Here is a 10,629-nt window from a genome sequence, read left to right on the forward strand (position 1 = left end):
TTTGTGAATAATTTTCCATTTAAAAATTATATTGAGATATATTTCACATGCAACATTATATATGTTCAAAGCATATAACATATTGATTTAATACATTTATATTGTACTTTGATTGTCATTGTAGCATTAGCCAGCACATCTGTTGTCACATAATTATTTCTTCTAGTGTTGGGAATGATTAAGATTAAGATTAAGATTCTAGTGCCTTATAGTTTAATGTTTATAATACAGTTTTGTTGTCTGTAATCACTTTGTGTGTTTTACGCCTCCAGGAATTATTTGTCTACCAGTTGCAAATGATTTGTGAATGATTTTAGTGATGGATTAGGGAGGGGATGATTCTATCTAATGTTGTTTGTCACCCTTGGATGACTACTAATCAGTCCCTTTCTAAGTTTGGCCCTGGTTGTCTACTAGATGTTTTAATATCTTGTGATTAATTTCTCTGGACAGAGAAGTGTATAAAGTAAAATAAAAATTCCTGTCATTGAGGTGGGATGAGATCCTGCAGGGATGTGTGACTCTTAGTCAGATATGGAAGTGTCTGTTATTCCAGTACATAGCTTTTCTCTTTAAGCATTTTGAAGAGGATGATAAAGCTCAAAGTATGTGGCCAAGAGTCCTTGACAGGAGAGACACCATTTAATTAATGAGATATGATGTATGGTTGATTGATTTTGGAGCACATTTGGTGTTTTTCACAAATGATCCATCTTAATTTTGGATATATTATCAATATATTCAGCAAATGTCACTGATGATGCTGACATGTTTTTCTATGAAAAGTCTAATTTTCCCCATAATTCATCATTTGTTTTTAGTTCAGACCCAGTTTTATGGATTTTCCCATAAATACTGATCTTGAAAGAAGTAGAGGAGAAGCACTGTTTTACTATTGTCCTTTGTTAATGTTAAATCCAAATACTGCTATATAGTAATAGTGCTTCATTGAATCTGTCACATAAAGTGTTAGGTAAGTTATTAAGTTTTGTTTTCTGCATAACCGTGGGCTTGCTTTTAGACCTTTTTTTTTCTGTTCTACAGGTCATTCCTTGCATCTGTATTCTACTAAGTTAATGTAGCATGATAATAATTCTCTTATCTCATATGACAAGGACCCCACTTGTTTATCTTCCTCTTAAATACACTGGTTCTTTTAAGGACTTGGATTTCCTGCATAAGTTATACAACCAGCTTTAAATCCTCCCCCGCCTGGGTGGCTCAGTGGGTTAAGCCGCTGCCTTCGGCTCAGGTCGTGATCTCAGGGTCCTGGGATCGAGTCCCACATTGGGCTCTCTGCTCAGCAGGGAGCCTGCTTCCTCCTCTCTCTCTCTGCTTGCCTCTCTGCCTACTTGTGATTTCTCTCTGTCAAATAAATAAATAAAATCTTAAAAAAAAAAAAAGTTTAAATTCCTCCCCCAAAAGTGATTTTTTAAAAATTGAGATTATCATGAATTTGTAGGTCAATTTTTGAGGAAGTGGCACCTTTGTGATTTTAAATCTCATCCACAGATAGGATACATGTAGGTATTGATTTAGGTGTTCTTCAGTAGTTTTCAATAAAATGTAAACATTTGGTCTATAAAGTCCTTGTGGGTTTTTTTTCCAGATTTATTTCTGAAAATAGATTTGTATTTTATTATTTATGTATTTTTTATATATTATATGTTTTATTTATATTTTAGCTGCTAAAGTTATATATTTTATCTGTTCCTAGTGTAGAGAAATATAATTATGTTTGTATTTTGTTTTTGTATTCAAAACTTGCTAATCTCTCTTACTAATACTAGCAATATATCTGTAAAATTTTAGGGAGCAACTATGAAGAGCGGAGGTTACAAAATGCATTCTGTGGACCAAATCTGGCCTCTCTTTGTTTTGTAAATAAATTTTTATTGATACATACTCATTTGTTTATGTATTATGTATGGCTCCCTCCATGATATAAAATATATTTTTAAAGATTTTATTTATTTATTTGACAGACAGAGATCACATTAGGCAGAGAGGCAGGCATAGCGGGGTTTGTGGGGGGGAAGAGGCTCCCTGCTGAGCAGAGAGCCCGATGCGGGGCTCGATCCCAGGACCCTGAGATCCAAACCTGAGCCGAAGGCAGAGGCTTAATCCACTGAGTCACCCAGGCATCCCCATGATATAAATTTAAATAGCTATAGCGCTGATCACACAGACAGCAAAATATTTACTGTCTTGTTCTTTATATAACATGTTTGCTAACCTGTGATATAGAGTCATATCCATCTTCTCCCAAAAGAGCCACAAAATTTTGTTTTTTTTCTTTATAATCTTTACATCTTTTAATTATTTTTTTTAAAGATTTATTTATTTATTTATTTGACAGAGAGAAATCACAAGTAGACAGAGAGGCAGGCAGAGAGAGAGAGAGGAGGAAGCAGGCTCCGTGCTGAGCAGAGAGCCCGATGTGGTACTCAATCCCAGGACCCTGAGATCATGACCTGAACCAAAGGCAGCGGCTTAACACACTGAGCCACCCAGGCGCTCCTACACCTTTTAATTATTATTCATAGTAAAATGGTAGTGTTTCTATTATGATATTGAAAAAAATATTCATACTGTGTCACCTTGTCTTGTTCCTGCCCTATACAGAATTGCTTTCACCACTTTGCCGCCAACTATGATATACTATAACTACTTAAATCAGGCTAAGTTCCATATTATTTCTAATTTGCTAGGAGTTTTATTATGAATGAATATTGAATTTTGACCAATGCCTTTCTACATATATTGACATGGTCATATGTTAATTATACTTTTAATGGTTTTATGTGGTGATTTACAGTAATCAATATTCTAATGTAAGTAAAAAATTGCATACCTGTCATAAAGTCAGTTTGGTCATATTGTGTTACCTATTTTAGAAAAAAAACAAAAAAGTGGATTTAATTTTATAATGGAGATAGGAGTGTTCTCTAATTTTCATTTCCCATATTGTCCTTCAGTGGGTTTGCGGTCAAATTATAACAGTTGTATCAAATGTTTAAGATTAGAATCACTGCCTTTATGCATATTTGTTAAAATTCACTGTTTAGGATGGGAGTTTTCTTTAGGATAAATGTTTTAACTACATTTTCAGTAATTCTAGCGAATATAGAACTACTCAGGTTTTCTATTACTTTTCTAAATTTATTTTATTATGGTAAGAAGACAATATGAAATCTGTTCTCTTGATAAATTTTTAAGTGTATAATGCAGTAATGATGAATATAGATACAATGTGCTATAGCACATCTCTAAAACTTACTCATTTTGCTGAACTGAAACTTCATGTCCATTAATTAGTAATTAGTAATTCTTCATTTACCCTTACCCTGAGCCTTTGACAAACAGCATTCTACTTTTTGAGTCTTTGACTATTTAAATTTGACTATTTTAAATACCCCATATAAGTGGAATTATGCTGCATTTGCCATTCTGTGATCATTTGTTTATCTTCGGAGAAATGTCTATTCAAGTCCTTACCCCACTTTTTATAATTGGGTTTTTTATTATTTAGATGCTCAGATGATTGATTCTTCAGTATTTTATCTTTAATAGGAATTATTTGAATAATTATTATAGTTGTAACAAAACAAAAAATTTGTACTTTGTTTTTGTATTCAAATATTTGTATACATATTCAAATATTTGTATACATATACATATACATATGTATACAAATATTTATAAAAATAAAAATAATTACTTGAATTATTATTATAGTTGTACCCCACCATTTTAGCATATAATATTTGTATTATTTTTCAGTTCTTAATTTTCCTTGCTTTGCTGTCAATTTTGCTTTTTATATTTTGAGACCAAATCTTTAAATACATACAATTGTACTTCTCTGTCTAATTCTGGTGAATTAAAGTGTTCATCATTTTAAATTACCTTCTTTTATCTTTAGCAATGACTTTTCCCCTTGTATCTATTTTGTCTGATGTTAATGTAGTCATACTCTATCTTTCCATCAAGGCAATTTTCAGTTACTGTTTCTTAGTATATCTTTTTTCCATCTCTTTATAGTCAAACATTCTGTATCTTTATGTGATACATAATGCTCTAAAATTTTAAATATGACATTTACTCCCATTTCATTTTTTTTATTTACCATTTATTGTGCTTCTTTTCGCCCTACTTGCATATTTATTTTTCATCATTTTTGCCTTTGTTTGAATTGGTTGTGATTTCTTTTTTATTGATTTTCCCCCCTCCCTTTACTAGCTTGGAAGTCATGAACTGTTTCTTTACCTCTAGTGTTTACACTACAGGAGCTTTACAACATAAATGGTTCTTTATCAGATCTAATGCCATATGATTATTGGTACCTTAACTCTTTTTATGGAAAATACAAGGGACTTAGAAGATTTAATTATACTTAACCTCCCGCTGTCACGTGCTTTGGTTTTTGCAATTCATACATCTAAATGTACATATATTTACCATTGATTTTCTCATCTTTCCTTCTTGCTTCTTTAAGCTTTTCTGTGGTATATTACCTTCAGCCTAAAGTACATATTCTAGAATTTTCTTAGCTCATGTCTGCTGATCTGAAATTCTTCTACTTTTTGTGACATTATTTATCTCTATTCCTTAAAACTATTTTGAGGATTACAGAATTTGATTTGACAGTTACTTTCTTTCAAGCCATTTACAATGCCATTCCATTATCTGTAGGATTCCAATATTACAGTTAAGAAGCCTGCTGTCATCTTTCACTCTTTTTAGATTCTCTTTTCTTTCTTCTTTTAAAAAATAGCTTCCCCATGATGTTTGTAGAGAGATTATTTTTAAATAAAGCTTATTTGAATGTTGAATCTTTGAATTGGTGTATTTTATTTGTTTTGGGAATTCCTTAGGTATTATCTCTTCAAGCATTCTATTTGCTTCATTTCTTCTCTCATCTTCAATTAAAGAGATGTTTGATAGTCCTATTTTATTCTCTGTCACCTATTCTTTCTTTTCTAAGTTTTAACCTTTAATTTCTTCATAGTCATTTTGAATAGTTTCTGATCTATGTCTCAGTTTACCACTTTCCTATCCACTATGTTTAATAGAAGATTAAACTTGTCCATGGAATTCTGTTCATTTTTTTCCCAATCTGTTATTTGTCTGTTTTCCAAATAGGGCAAATTATATTCTTATCTGTCCTCAAGTTTACTGAGTTTATCCTCCCTCATTTCTACTCCACTATTTAACCTATTAGTGAATTTTTTATTTAAGTTATTGTGTTTTTCAGTTCTCTACTTCCAGTTTGGTTAATTTTAAAGAAATAACTACTTTACATTTTAGAATAGACTTAGATTTACAGAAAAATTGTGAAAATAGCACCAGGAGATCCCATATGTTCCATAGCTAGTTTCCCCTTTAATTAATATCATATGTTAATATGGTACATTTTTTTTCCAATTTATTTATTTTCAGAAAAACAGTATTCATTATTTTTTCACCACACCCAGTGCTCCATGCAAGCCGTGCCCTCTATAATACCCACCACCTGGTACCCAACCTCCCACCCCCCCACCACTTCAAACCCCTCAGATTGTTTTTCAGAGTCCATAGTCTCTCATGGTTTACCTCCCCTTCCAATTTACCCAAAAGCACATACCCTCCCCAATGTCCATAACCCTACCTCCCTTCTCCCAACCGCCCTCCCCCCAGCAACCCACAGTTTGTTTCGTGAGATTAAGAGTCACTTATGGTTTGTCTCCCTCCCTATCCCATCTTGTTTCATGGATTCTTCTCCTACCCACTTAAGCCCCCATGTTGCATCACCACTTCCTCACATCAGGGAGATTATATGATAGTTGTCTTTCTCCGCTTGACTTATTTCGCTAAGCATGATACGTTCTAGTTCCATCCATGTTGTCGCAAATGGCAAGATTTTGTTTCTTTTGATGGCTGCATAGTATTCCATTCTGTATATATACCACATCTTCTTGATCCATTCATCTGTTGATGGACATCTAGGTTCTTTCCATAGTTTGGCTATTGTGGACATTGCTGCTATAAACATTCGGGTGCACGTGCCCCTTTGGATCACTACGTTTGTATCTTTAGGGTAAATACCCAGTAGTGCAATTCCTGGGTCATAGGGTCATTCTATTTTCAACATTTTGAGGAACTTCCATGCTGTTTTCCAGAGGGGTTGCACCAGCTTGCATTCCCACCAACAGTGTAGAAGGGTTCCCCTTTCTCCGCATCCTCGCCAGCAACTGTCATTTCCTGACTTATTGATTTTAGCCATTCTGACTGGTGTGAGGTGATATCTCATTGTGGTTTTGATTTGTATTTCCCTGATGCCAAGTGATATGGAGCACTTTTTCATGTGTCTGTTGGCCATCTAGATGTCTTCTTTGCAGAAATGTCTGTTCATGTCCTCTGCCCATTTCTTGATTGGATTATTTGTTCTTTGGGTGTTGAGTTTGCTAAGTTCTTTATAGATTTTGGACACTAGTCCTTTATCTGATATGTCGTTTGCAAATATCTTCTCCCATTCTGTCAGTTGTCTTTTGATTTTGTTAACGGTTTCCTTTGCTGTGCAATAGCTTTTGATCTTGATGAAATCCCAATAGTACATTTTTGCCTTTGCTTTCCTTGCCTTTGGCTATGTTCCTAGTAAGATGTTGCTGCGGCTGAGGTCGAAGAGGTTGCTGCCTGTGTTCTCCTCAAGGATTTTGATGGATTCCTTTCTCACATTGAGGTCCTTAATCCATTTTGAGTCTATTTTTGTGTGTGGTGTAAGGAAATGGTCCAATTTCATTTTTCTGCACGTGGCTGTCCAATTTTCCCAACACCATTTATTAAAGAGGCTGTCTTTTTTCCATTGGACATTCTTTCCTGCTTTATCAAAGATTAGTTGACCATAGAGTTGAGGGTCTATTTCTAGGCTCTCTATTCTGTTCCGTTGGTCTATGTGTCTGTTTTTGTGCCAGTACCATGCTGTCTTGATGATGACAGCTTTGTAATAGAGCTTGAAGTCTGGAATTGTGATGCCACCAACTTTGGCTTTCTTTTTCAATATCCCTTTGGCTATTCAGGGTCTTTTCTGGTTCCATATAAATTTTAAAATTATTTGTTCCGTTTCTTTGAAAAAGATGGATGGTACTTTGATAGGAATTGCATTAAATGTGTAGATTGCTTTAGGTACCATAAACATTTTCACAATATTTATTCTTCCAATCCAGGAGCATGGAACATTTTTCCATTTCTTTGTGTCTTCCTCAATTTCTTTCATGAGTACTTTATAGTTTTCTGAGTATAGATTCTTAGCTTCTTTGGTTAGGTTTATTCCTAGGTATCTTATGGTTTGGGGTGCAATTGTAAATGGGATTGACTCCTTAATTTCTCTTTCTTCTGTCTTGTTGTTGGTGTAGAGAAATGCAACTGATTTCTGTGCATTGATCTTATATCCTGCCACTTTACTGAATTCCTGTACAAGTTCTAGCAGTTTTGGAGTGGAGTCTTTTGGGTTTTCCACATAGAGTATCATATCATCTGCGAAGAGTGATAATTTGACTTCTTCTTTGCCGATTTGAATGCCTTTAATTTCTTTTTGTTGTCTGATTGCTGAGGCTAGGACTTCTAGTACTATGTTGAATAGAAGTAGTGATAATGGACATCCCTGCCGTGTTCCTGACCTTAGTGGAAAAGCTTTCAGTTTTTCTCCATTGAGAATGATATTTGCGGTTGGTTTTTCATAGATGGCTTTGATGATATTGAGGTATGTGCCCTCTATCCCTACACTTTGAAGAGTTTTGATCAGGAAGGATACTGTACTTTTTCAAATGCTTTTTCAGCATCTATTGAGAGTATCATATGGTTCTTGTTCTTTCTTTTATTGATGTGTTGTATCACATTGACTGATTTGCGGATGTTGAACCAACCTTGCAGCCCTGGGATAAATCCCACTTGGTCGTGATGAATAATCCTTTTAATGTACTGTTGAATCCTATTGGCTAGTATTTTGGTGAGAATTTTCGCATCTGTGTTCATCAAGGATATTGGTCTATAGCTCTCTTTTTTGATGGGATCCTTGTCTGGTTTTGGGATCAAGGTGATGCTGGCCTCATAAAATGAGTTTGGAAGTTTTCCTTCCATTTCTATTTTTTGGAACAGTTTCAGGAGAATAGGAATTAGTTCTTCTTTAAATGTTTGGTAGAATTCCCCCTGGAAGCTGTCTGGCTCTGGGCTTTTGTTTATTTGGAGATTTTTAATGACTGTTTCAATCTCCTTACTGGTTATGCGTCTGTTCAGGCTTTCTATTTCTTCCTGGTTCAATTTTGGTAGTTTATACGTTTCTATGAATGCATCCATTTCTTCCAGATTGTCAAATTTGTTGGCGTGATTTGCTCATAGTATGTTCTTATAATAGTTTGTATTTCTTTGGTGTTTCATTCATGATTTTATTTATTTGGGTCCTTTCTCTTTTCTTTTTGATAAGTCTGGCCAGGGGTTTTTCAATCTTATTAATTCTTTCAAAGAACCAGCTCCTAGTTTCGTTGATTTGTTCTATTGTTTTTTTTTTTGGTTTCTATTTCATTGATTTCTGCTCTGATCTTTATGATTTCTCTTCTCCTGCTGGGCTTAGGGTTTCTTTCTTGTTCTTTCTCCAGCTCCTTTAGGTGTAGGGTTAGGTTGTGTACCTAAGACCTTTCTTGTTTCTTGAGAAAAGCTTGTACCGCTATATATTTTCCTCTCAGGACTGCCTTTGTTGTGTCCCACAGATTTTGAACCGTTGTATTTTCATTATCATTTGTTTCCATGATTTTTTTCAATTCTTCTTTAATTTCCCGGTTGACTCATTCATTCTTTAGAAGGATGCTGTTTAGTCTCCATGTCTTTGGGTTCTTTCCAAACTTCCTCTTGTGGTTGAGTTCTAGCTTCAGAGCATTGTGGTCTGAAAATATGCAGGGAATGATCCCAATCTTTTGATACCGGTTGAGTCCTGATTTAGGACCGAGGATGTGATCTATTCTGGAGAATGTTCCATGTGCACTAGAGAAGAATGTGTATTCTGTTGCTCTGGGATGAAATGTTCTGAATATATCTGTGATGTCCATCTCATCCAGTGTATCATTTAAGGCCTTTATTTCCCTGTTGATCTTTTGCTTGGATGATCTGTCCATTTCAGTGAGGGGAGTATTAAAGTCACCTACTATTATTGTATTATTGTTGATGTGTTTCTTTGATTTTGTTATTAATTGGTGTATATAGTTGGCTGCTCCCACGTTGGGGGCATAGATATTTAAAATTGTTAGATCTTCTTGTTGGAAAGACCCTTTGAGTATGATATAGTGTCCTTCCTCATCTCTTATTATAGTCTTTGGCTTAAAATCTAATTGATCTGATCTAAGGATTGCCACTCCTGCTTTTTTCTGATGTCCATTAGCATGGTAAATTCTTTTCCACCCCCTCACTTTAAATCTGGAGGTGTCTTTGGGCTTAAAATGAGTTTCTTGGAGGCAACATATAGATGGGTTTTGTTTTTTTATCCATTCTGATGCCCTGTGTCTTTTGATTGGGGCATTTAGCCCATTAACATTCAGGGTAACTATTGAGAGATATGATTTCAGTGCCATTGTATTGCCTGTAAGGTGACTGTTACTGTATATTGTCTCTGTTCCTTTCTGATCTACCACTTGTAGGCTCTCTCTTTGCTTAGAGGACCCCTTTCAGTATTTCCTGTAGAGCTGGTTTGGTGTTTGCAGATTCTTTCAGTTTTTGTTTGTCCTGGAAGCTTTTAATCTCTCCTTCTATTTTCAATGATAGCCTAGCTGGATATAGTATTCTTGGCTGCATGTTTTTCTTGTTTAGTGCTCTGAAAATATCATGCCAGCTCTTTCTGGCCTGCCAGGTCTCTGTGGATAAGTCAGCTGCCAATTGAATACTTTTACCATTGTATGTTACAGACTTCTTTTCCCGGGCTGCTTTCAGGATTTTCTCTTTGTCACTAAGGCTTGTAAATTTTACTATTAGGTGACGGGGTGTGGACCTATTCTTATTGATTTTGAGGGGCGTTCTCTGAACCTCCTGAATTTTGATGCTCGTTCCCTTTGCCATATTGGGGAAATTCTCCCCAATAATTTTCTCCAGTATACCTTCTGCTCCCCTCTCTCTTTCTTCTTCTTCTGGAATTCCAATTATTCTAATGTTGTTTCGTCTTATGGTGTCACTTATCTCTCGAATTTTCCCCTCATGGTCCAGTAGCTGTTTGTCCCTCTTTTGCTCAGCTTCTTTATTCTCTGTCATTTGGCCTTCTATATCGCTAATTCTTTCTTCTGCCTCATTTATCCTAGCAATGAGAGCCTCCATTTTTGATTGAACCTCATTAATAGCTTTTTTGATTTCAACTTGGTTAGATTTTAGTTCTTTTATTTCTCCAGAAAGGGCTTTTATATCTCTGGAGAGGGTTTCTCTAATATCTTCCATGCCTTTTTCAAGCCCGGCTATAACCTTGAGAATTGTCATTTTGAACTCTAGATCTGACATATTACCAATGTCTGTATTGATTAGGTCCCTAGCCTTCGGTACTGCCTCTTGTTCTTTTTTTTGTTGTGAATTTTTCCGCCTTGTCATTTTGTCCAGCTAAGAGTATATGAAGGAGCAAGT

This window comes from Neovison vison, chromosome 8 (genome assembly GCF_020171115.1).
Source record: "Neovison vison isolate M4711 chromosome 8, ASM_NN_V1, whole genome shotgun sequence".
NCBI classification, from domain to species: domain Eukaryota; kingdom Metazoa; phylum Chordata; class Mammalia; order Carnivora; family Mustelidae; genus Neogale; species Neogale vison.